Consider the following 9,280-nt stretch of genomic DNA (forward strand, 5'->3'; position numbering starts at 1 on the left):
TAGGCTCAGAGAAGAATTTTCACATTTGGGCTAATGCAAAGATCAAGGTAATGTGTGACTTCATTTTTTTGTTGTTGTTTTTTTCTTGGTAATCCTGATAAGGCCCCAGAACCAGTGACTCTGGAGGCCTTATTGCTTTGTTTGATTGCTACCTGGTGTGACCTCTGATCTTTACTTTGCTTCATCACTTTGTCTTGAGGAAGGACATGAGAGATGGTTTTAGCCGTTTGTTTTAGAACGAATACCTACCAACTTGTGGCGATGAGATTTACTCAATGATATGAGAGCTGTGCTAACAACTCAGCCTGTACAAAGCACGATGAAGAAATGAGGCTTTGTCCCAGGGAGAGGATTGGGCAAACATTTACAAGGCAAACCTTATTGTGTAAGATTTAAGAGAAATTAACAAAACTATGATGCCAAGAGACCTACTCAGCCTGGTCTCCCTTCTCCCGTAGCTATACCAAAAAATTGGCATATGATTGCTATTAACTTAAAAGATTGTTTCTTTACTATTCCACTAGATCCTAAAGATCGTGAGAGATTTGCTTTTAACATTCCTTCCATATTCCAATTTTCAGGAGCCTTCTCCTTGCTATCATTGGGTTGTGTTATCTCAGGGGATGGCCAATAGCCCTACTATGTGTCAGGTGTATATAGCCTCTGCCCTAAAGCCTTTGATGTGGAAGTATCCACAGTTATATATGATACTGATGATTCTTCCAATAGATAAATAGTACTGCCTATGATAAAGCTTTACAAATACATAGAAAATTGCATCTTAATGTTAAGCCGTTGAAGTTTCACAATAGAGTAACTAAAGGAAAAGCAGCCCAAATAGTCATTTTCTCCAGTGTACCCCATTTATTTCCCAATTTGGGAGTTAACCCAAGAGGGTTGCAGCTTAATGATATCTGACAAATAGATGTTATCCATATTATTGAGATTCCTTATAATTCTCAAGGACTAGCCATTGTAAAACAGGTATTATAAAACCTTAAAACAGTATCTTAAAAAATAAAAAGGGGGAGTAATATCCCTGTATGCCATACAATTATTTAAATAATGCTCTTTTATTTTAAATTTTAAAATCTGGATGCCAAGGAACTCTCTGAGTGTCTATGGCACTCTACACCTAGGCATACTTGTACCTATGTGAAATGGAAGGATCCACTTACTGGCATATGGCATGATGCGGTTCAGGTATTAATATAGGGAAGAGGGCATGTTTGTATTTTTTCTGCGGAATGCTGCAGGAGTGTGCCAGCTGCCAGAGTGGCTGGTAAGACATACTGATGCTGGGACAAAGAATGATGTTGACCTGTGTGCTGCTGAGTGCCCTGACAGTGGTGACTGGAAAGCTGTTTTGGATGTATGTTCCTGACCCATCTTGCCTATATCCCAGATTGGACAAGCTGCCTTGCTTCAAGCTTTTAGAACTTGTGGGACAGAGAACATGGAGACTGTGGAAAATGCCTTCAGAAAATCAAACCGAAGTTATGATTCTTCTCTTTCCTTTAATGTGACAAGTTATTCTGACTCAGTCATAGACTGGTCAATCCAATATTGGAAATAACAGTTTTCATTTGGAAGATTGGTTCTGGACATTTTCAGAGACGTTTAAAAACTCACAATTGTTGTGTATGAAGTTACATTTGTAGTAAAAAAAAATTGATACAGGTTCTACATTTTGAACAAATGTTAATACATGTGTTAAAACTCCTAATCTTGGGATTGGGGATTTAGCTCAGTGGTAGAGCGCTTGCCTAGGAAGCGCAAGGCCCTGGGTTCGGTCCCCAGCTCCGAAAAAAAGAACCAAAAAAAAAAAAAAAAGCATAAAAAAAAAAAACTCCTAATCTTTTATATTTTTAAAGATTTATTTATTTATTATATATAAGTACACTGTAGCTGTCTTCAGACACACCAGAAGAGGTTGGGGATTTAGCTCAGTGGTAGAGCGCTTGCCTAGGAAGCGCAAGGCCCTGGGTTCGGTCCCCAGCTCCAGAAAAAAAAAAAAAAAAAAGAACCAAAAAAAAAAAAAAAAAAAAAAAACAGACACACCAGAAGAGGGCATCGGATCTCTCTCTCTCTCTCTTTTTTTTTTTTTTTTTTTTTGGTTCTTTTTTTCGGAGCTGGGGACCGAGCGCTCTACCACTGAGCTAAATCCCCAACCCAGACATCGGATCTCTTTACAGATGGTCGTGAGCCACCATGCGGTTGCTGGGAATTGAACTCAGGATCTCGGGATGAGCAGTCAGTGCTCTTAACCACTGAGCCATCTCTCCAGCCCACGGGCACTACTTTAAAAATTAATAAAGGGGGACTTGTCGGACCCTCCTGGGTTCCACAGTGTTTACCCCCTGCTGAGCCTTGCTGATGCATGTGAAAGCCTTTGTCCTTTCCAAGGAACATCCTGGCCATTCTGTTTGGCCATGGGGGATAACATCTGGGCGTTAATATCTTTGATGTCAGCTTTTGGTTTCAGTTTCTGTTTTCCTTCTGAGAGTGTAAACTTGTTTCTCCATTGTGCTTTCACTTGTGGGCTTGGGGTATATATTCTGTGAACCTCAGCAAAGCTTTGGAATTCTCATAACACGAATGACCTGAGTATGTGTTTTCTCTTAAACCTCGCAGGCCTATGCTCAGTTCTCAGTACGGTGCAGGCGTTGTCATTTTCTACGTTTGGTTTCTAAGATAAGAACTACACAAGATATCACCCAAGTTAGCGGTATCTTTAGAGACCTGTTTCCCTGGGTTGGCTCATGCCACATGTTGTTCTGGATGACTCTAACCCACTTACCAGTTCTTACCCAACTTTCTGTTACCAATTTTTAATCATATCCAATAACTTTAAAGCCAGTAATCTATAACCAAGACATGTAGAGCACATTTATACATTTAAAACAAATCAGAAACAAAAATTAAGTGCTACGCACATCTTATATATTTAGACCAAAGTCAAAGTCTAGTGCGCTGGGGGCCCTAGGTATGGTTGCAAACAAACAGGGGTTGTAGAGCAAAGGCAGAAGCAACTGCACAGTTGCAAGCTTTATTAATCCTTATGCAGATATGAATGTGCATTACCTCAATTTCCTCTTTAGCAAGATACTATAAGATCATTATTCCCACGATACCAGGAGCAACTGATGCAAAACTAAACAAAGAAATATGATAAACAAAGTCTTCTTCTCAAAATATTCACCTAACAAATCACCCCTCTTTTTTTTTCATAAGACAACTCTGTTTTTTAAATATTTATTTTATGTATTTGAGTACACAGTTGCTGTCTTCAGACATTCCAGAAGAGGGCATTGGATTCCATTACAGATGGTTGTGAGCCACCATGTGGTTGCTGGGATTTGAACTTAGGACCTCTGGAAGAGCAGTCAGTGCTCTTAACCGCTGAGTCATCTCTCCAGCCCCTCACCCCTCTTATTATTATCAAAATATACTTGCCATTACCAAGAGAGCATGAGAACCACTTCCACAGAAACAGGACACAGCAGAACATAGTTTAAGGCCAAATGAGAAAAACATTTTCTTCTCAAGGGCAGCATTCCAGTCCCTACTTGCACAAGTCCTTACTTGACCCTGCCTGGGAGCTGCATCTCTATGTCTAAACAGACCAAACACAATTTTCTTACTTTTTTTAGCTGTAATTTCAGGGGGAGCACCTTGTCACATACTAAACCCAATAATCACAGTCAGAGATTTTTCTAATCATCAAATCCATTACCATAGAAGCTAGGAAGCTTCTGGCTTCTTTAAGATCGGCTTGTGAAGGCCCCTTGGGGGCTTTTCCAGCTGAACTAGACTCCTAAATACAGGTTCAGGGCTCCAAAGGCCAACTGAGACTGCTTTTTATTTATTTATTCTTTTTTTTTAATTTATTGATTCTTTTTTGAAATGAATTTAGACTAGATCAAGGGATGAACAACCAGCAGATAAAGTTTTAATAATTTTTTCTTTTGAACATGAAACACAGAACAATGTTCAACCAATGAAACAAAAAACACAGACATAGATTGACAGACATGGATAGATTGGTGTACCAAAGGACGGACAAAATACAGAGAGGGGAGATAACGGATGGTGTCCCACCAAAGGGACCCAGATAACCTACCTAAGGGACCCAGAACCGGAAATAAGCACGTCTCCAATAGGAGCCACAGGTGCCCTATCCCATAAGAATGGGATTTATGGCCTAAAAGCAATTCTCAAGCTTTAGAGGAAAGGGTCTGGGATAAGTAAGTACAAAAACTTCTGGAAGATATGGGAAGAGCCTGTGTCAGCAAGAAGGACCAGGCCATGAAAGCATACCATGCCTGGCGTTCCAAGAAGAGCACGCGAGCTCCTCATTCCCCTCAAGATGTAAGCTGTGTGTTCAACCTTCCTGGCAAAGCAAAGGAAGGGGGCCTATCCATCCTTTGTCAGACTCTAGTGAGAATTTTGTTAAAAGTTTGCTTTTCTTTTTCTCTTCTCTTCTCTGTCTCTGTCTCTCTCGGTCTCTGTGTATCTCTCTGTCTCTGTCTCTGTCTCTGTCTCTCTGTCTCTCTCGCTCCTCTCTGTCTCTCTCTGTCTCTGTCTCCCCCACCCCCACCCCCGGCCCCCGTTTCTTGGTTTTTGGAGATAGGGTTTCTCTGTGTAATAGCCCTGGCTGTCCTGGAACTCACTGAGATCTACCGTCCCCTTGGCCTCTCTGCCTCTGTAGCAAGCACTTGAACGTGCTAAGCCATCTGTCCCTCGCGTGAATTTTTTTTTTCCTTGAGATATGGCCGCATTGTAGCCCAAGCTGGCCTCACAGTCTCTACCTGGCCCGAGCGTGGCTTTGAACCCTTGGTTCTCCTTGTGCTGGATTGTGCTGGATTGTGCTGGAAATACAGGCTAGCGTCAACACTGAATGGATACCCGGGCGTGTCGTGTTTCTGGACGTTGGACGCAAACGCGATCCGGACACGGTTCCCACGGATGGTGTCTAGTGGGTGGTCATCCGGCTCTGTCCGCGGAGTGCACACTGGGCGGAGTACCGGAGGCGGGCAGCAGGGCTTTAGGGCCTGGGATGTCAGGGATGCGAGGGCGGGGCGTATGCAGATGACGTTCGCGCAGAGACTGCCGGTCGCGTGGATCCAGGCGGGCTGTGTCTGGCATACATAGTCGTGTGAGGTGTGTGTGATTTCCGTGAGGGACGATAAGACGGCGACGGGTCTGGAGGGCGTGATGTCGAGGCGGACGCGCGGACGTGGTGACCGCATGTTCAAAGTGAGTGTGCGGTGAGGGAAAATGTGCACGCGGCTGCCAGAACTCATACTTACCTGGCAGGGGAGATACCATGATCACGAAGGTGGTTTTCCCAGGGCGAGGCTTATCCATTGCACTCCGGATGTGCTGACCCCTGCGATTTCCCCAAATGCGGGAAACTCGACTGCATAATTTGTGGTAGTGGGGGACTGCGTTCGCGCTCTCCCCTGGCTTCTGAAGTCCGGCCAAGAACAGACATCTCCTTTCTGATGTAGTGAGGGACAGCAGGTGTTCAGTGCCCCCAAAGGCGCCATCTTCTAGCGCTCACAGGCACTGCATACATGTGGTGCGAAGACCATAGTACGTACGTACATACATACATTCCTACAGGCAGGCAAAATATCCATACACACGAGATCCTTTTTAAAATATTTTTAAACATTTATTTATTTATTTATTTATTTATTTATTTATTTAATGTATACCAGTGCTGTCTTAGACACACACCAGAAGAGGTCCTCGGATCCCATTACAGATGGTTGTGAGCCACCATGTGGTTACTGGAAATTGAACTCAGGACCTCTGCTCTTAACCACTGTTCTTAATCTCCGGCCCCTTTTAAAACATTTTTCTTTTCTTTTCTTTTCTTTTTTTTTTTTCGGAGCTGGGGACCGAACCCAGGGCCTTGCGCTTGCTAGGCAAGCGCTCTACCACTGAGCTAAATCCCCAACCCTTTTAAAACATTTTAAGAAAAGTAATAATTTCGTTTTTATTACTTATTTTCATTATTTACTTTTAACCTCTGAAACTGTGAGCCAGCCCCAACTAAATGTTTTCCGTCATGAGCGTTGCCCATGGGTCATGGTGTCTCTTCACAGTAATAGAAGCCTTAAGACAGATTCAGGTGGAACATCCTTTAATATTGCTGGTCACCAGCAGAAACCGGAACAGATCCGACAGGGCACCCTTCATTCACTGCCTAGATTTTTGATAAGTGCTAGGAATGCAGACTCTGGTTCACACTTGTGTGGGAAGTGCTTCATCCACTGAGCCTTCTCCTTGGGCACAGAAAGCTCACTTTCTCTCCTCTCCTCTTTTCCTTCCTTCCTTCCTTCCTTCCTTCCTTCCTTCTTCCCTCCCTCCCTCCCCCCCCCCCCCTCTCTTTCAGAGCTGAGGACCGAACCCAGGGCCTTGCGCTTGCTAGGCAAACGCTCTGCCACTGAGCTAAATCCCTTTCTTTCTCTTTTTTCCTTTCTCTTTTTTCCTTTAAAATGTACAGAATGCACGCATGGGTATTTTGCATGTATGCCTGCACAGTGCCCACAGAGGCCAGAAGAAGGCATCAGACATCCTGGAGCTGGAGTTACAGAGCTTCGTGAGCTGCTATGTGGGTGCTGGGAGTCGAACCCAGATCCCCTGGAAGAGCATCGAGTGCTCATAGCCACTGAGCCATCACTTCAGTCCCTTTGTGCAGGTTCTGTGAGGTTCTGTGTGGGACAGCCGCATCCTATCCAGAAGGCAGCATCTCACAGTTCTCCTTCCACCCTCACAGTTCTTACAGAAGACTGGCCCTCTTGCGAGTTCCCTGAACCTTCTTGGTGGGGTGTGGTGGTTTAAATACACTTGGCCCAGGGAGTGGCACTATTAGGAGGTGTGGCCTTGTTGGAGTAGCTGTGGCATGCATGCTGCCTGGAAGCTGCCATCCTCCCACCTTGATGATTATGGACGGAACCTCCATAATGGTATATGTGAGCCAGCCCCAATTAAATGTTGTCCTTTATAAGACTTGCCTTGGTCGTGGTGTCTCTTCACAGCAATGGAAAGGGGAGCAGGTATATGCAGTAAAAGGATCTTTCCTTTGGCCTGATGTAATTGTCGTCTCGGAGGCTCACTGCCTCTGTCTGCTAACCTAGACCTAGCCCTGGAAGCTTCTAACCTTCGTACAATCTTATCTGGGCCTAGAATGTTTTCAGCCTCTGAGACTTGTGCTGAATCAGCTCACCCACTGTAGAGCTCTGATCTCTGGCTGGCTGGTCAGCTCAGCTGTTCTGGCTCAAACTCCTCTCCATGCTGATTCCAACTGTCTTCTTTCAGCTGCTGCCTGAATTGCTCTGCCTGAATTGCCTCACCCTAACTTTGGCAATATGTTCTAAGCTTCTGGCTCCTCCTCATTCTCTCTCTCTGCAACCTGTCGCTGTACAGCTGTCCCAATAAAACTGCCCTCTTGGGGTTGGGGATTTAGCTCAGTGGTAGAGCGCTAGCCTAGGAAGCGCAAGGCCCTGGGTTCGGTCCCCAGCTCCGAAAAAAAGAACCAAAAACAAAACAAAAAAACAAAACCTGCCCTCTTTCCTCTGTGCTGGTCTCTCTTTTCTCCCTGTCCTCGTGAGAGTCGGGCATATCCTATTTTGTCAAGTCTTTGATTCGTCACTTTGAGTGCCTCTCAGTTAGACATCACTTTTAAACATGGGTGCTTCCTTCTACAAACTAACTTTACTTTCGTTGTTTGGGATTAAAGGTGTGTACTAAGGCGAGCCACACCACAACTAGAAACAGGTTTTTCCAGTAAACAGCACAATCTCAGGGATCACAGTGTGACCAAATATCGTGCAACAGATGGAAACGGCGGCGGCGGCGGCGGCGGTTGGCGATTTAGCTCAGTGGTAGAGCACTTGCCTAGCAAGCGTAAGGTCCTGGATTCAGTTCTCAGCTCCAGAAAACAAAACAAAACAAAACAAAACAAAACAAAACAAAACAAAACAACAACAACAACAACAACAACAACCACAACCAGACGTAAACGGATCCCCTGGTCTACCTGGTCTACAGAGTGTGTTCTAGGACAGCCATGGCTACACAGAGAAACCCTGTCTGGAAAAACCAAACCGACTGACCGACCGACCGACCAGCCAACCAAATAAATTCCTGGTTTCAAAAGCAACTTGGGGGGGCTGGAGAGATGGCTCAGCGGTTAAGAGCACCGACTGCTCTTCCAGAGGTCCTGAGTTCAATTCCCAGCAACCACATGGTGGCTCACAACCATCCGTAATGGGATCTAATGTCCCCTTCTGGTGTGTCTGAAGACAGCTACAGTGTACTCATATACAAAATAAATAAATAAATCTTTAAAAAAAAAAAAAAAAGCAACTTGGGGAGGAAAGGGTTTATTTCAGAGCCTTCAGTTTCACCTCCCTGTCCATCACTGAAGGAAGTCAGAGCAGGAATCAAGGTAGAAACCTGAGGAGGCAGAAACTGAAGTGGAGGCAGTGGAGGCCGTGGAGGCCGCGGACGCGGTGGACGCCGTGGAGGGAGGCCGTGGGCCCGTGAAGGGACGCCGTGGCAGTCGTGGAGGGATGCCGTGGAGGGACGCCGTTTACTGCTGTACTGGCTTCATCGCTGCTCCTGGCTTGCTCAGCAGCCAGCCTCCTTTCCTATAGCACCCAGGACCGCCAGCCCAGGGTGGCCCCGCCCACAATGGGCTGAGCCTTCTCCCACCTGCCACTGATTCAGAAAATTGTCCGACAGGCTTTCCTACCTTATAGAGGCAGTTTCTCCACTGAGGTTCCCTCCTCAGATGATACTAACTTGTGTCGAGTTGACATAAAGCTAGCTCGCTTTAATGCCAACAGCACTCAGGTGGTACAGGAGTTCAAGGATGGCCTGGTGTGCTGGCTAGATTGATGTTACCTTGAGCCAAGCTAGAGTCACTGGAGAGGAGGGAACTTCAGTTGGTACAATGCCTCCGTAAGATCTGGCTGTAAGGCATTTTCCTATTGAGCGCTTGATGGGAGTGGGTGGGGCCACTCCTGGACTGGCAGTCCTGGGTTCTATAAGGAAGTAGGTTGAGCGAGGCAAGAATGAGGAGCAAGCCAGTACCCAGCAGTCCTTCAGTGCGGAAGCAGAAGCTGAGTAAGCCCTCTCCTCCCGGAGTTGCTTTGGTCATGGTGTTTCGTCACAGTAATAGAAACCTTGACTGAGACACCTGGTCTACGTATTTAGGTCCCGGCCACCAAACCAAACCAAACCCGGCGGTGACTAGGAAAGG

At 45.6% G+C, this 9,280-nt stretch overlaps 1 non-coding gene across 1 annotated transcript; it reads left to right on the forward strand.

Moving 5' to 3' along the window:
* Positions 1 to 5,304: 5,304 nt before the first annotated feature.
* LOC120093313 (U1 spliceosomal RNA) lies at positions 5,305 to 5,468 on the forward strand. The gene has a single exon (XR_005486417.1). It is a non-coding gene; the product is annotated as a U1 spliceosomal RNA (small nuclear RNA).
* Positions 5,469 to 9,280: the final 3,812 nt, after the last annotated feature.

The sequence above is a fragment of the Rattus norvegicus genome, chromosome 6 (assembly GCF_036323735.1).
Source record: "Rattus norvegicus strain BN/NHsdMcwi chromosome 6, GRCr8, whole genome shotgun sequence".
Taxonomy (NCBI): domain Eukaryota; kingdom Metazoa; phylum Chordata; class Mammalia; order Rodentia; family Muridae; genus Rattus; species Rattus norvegicus.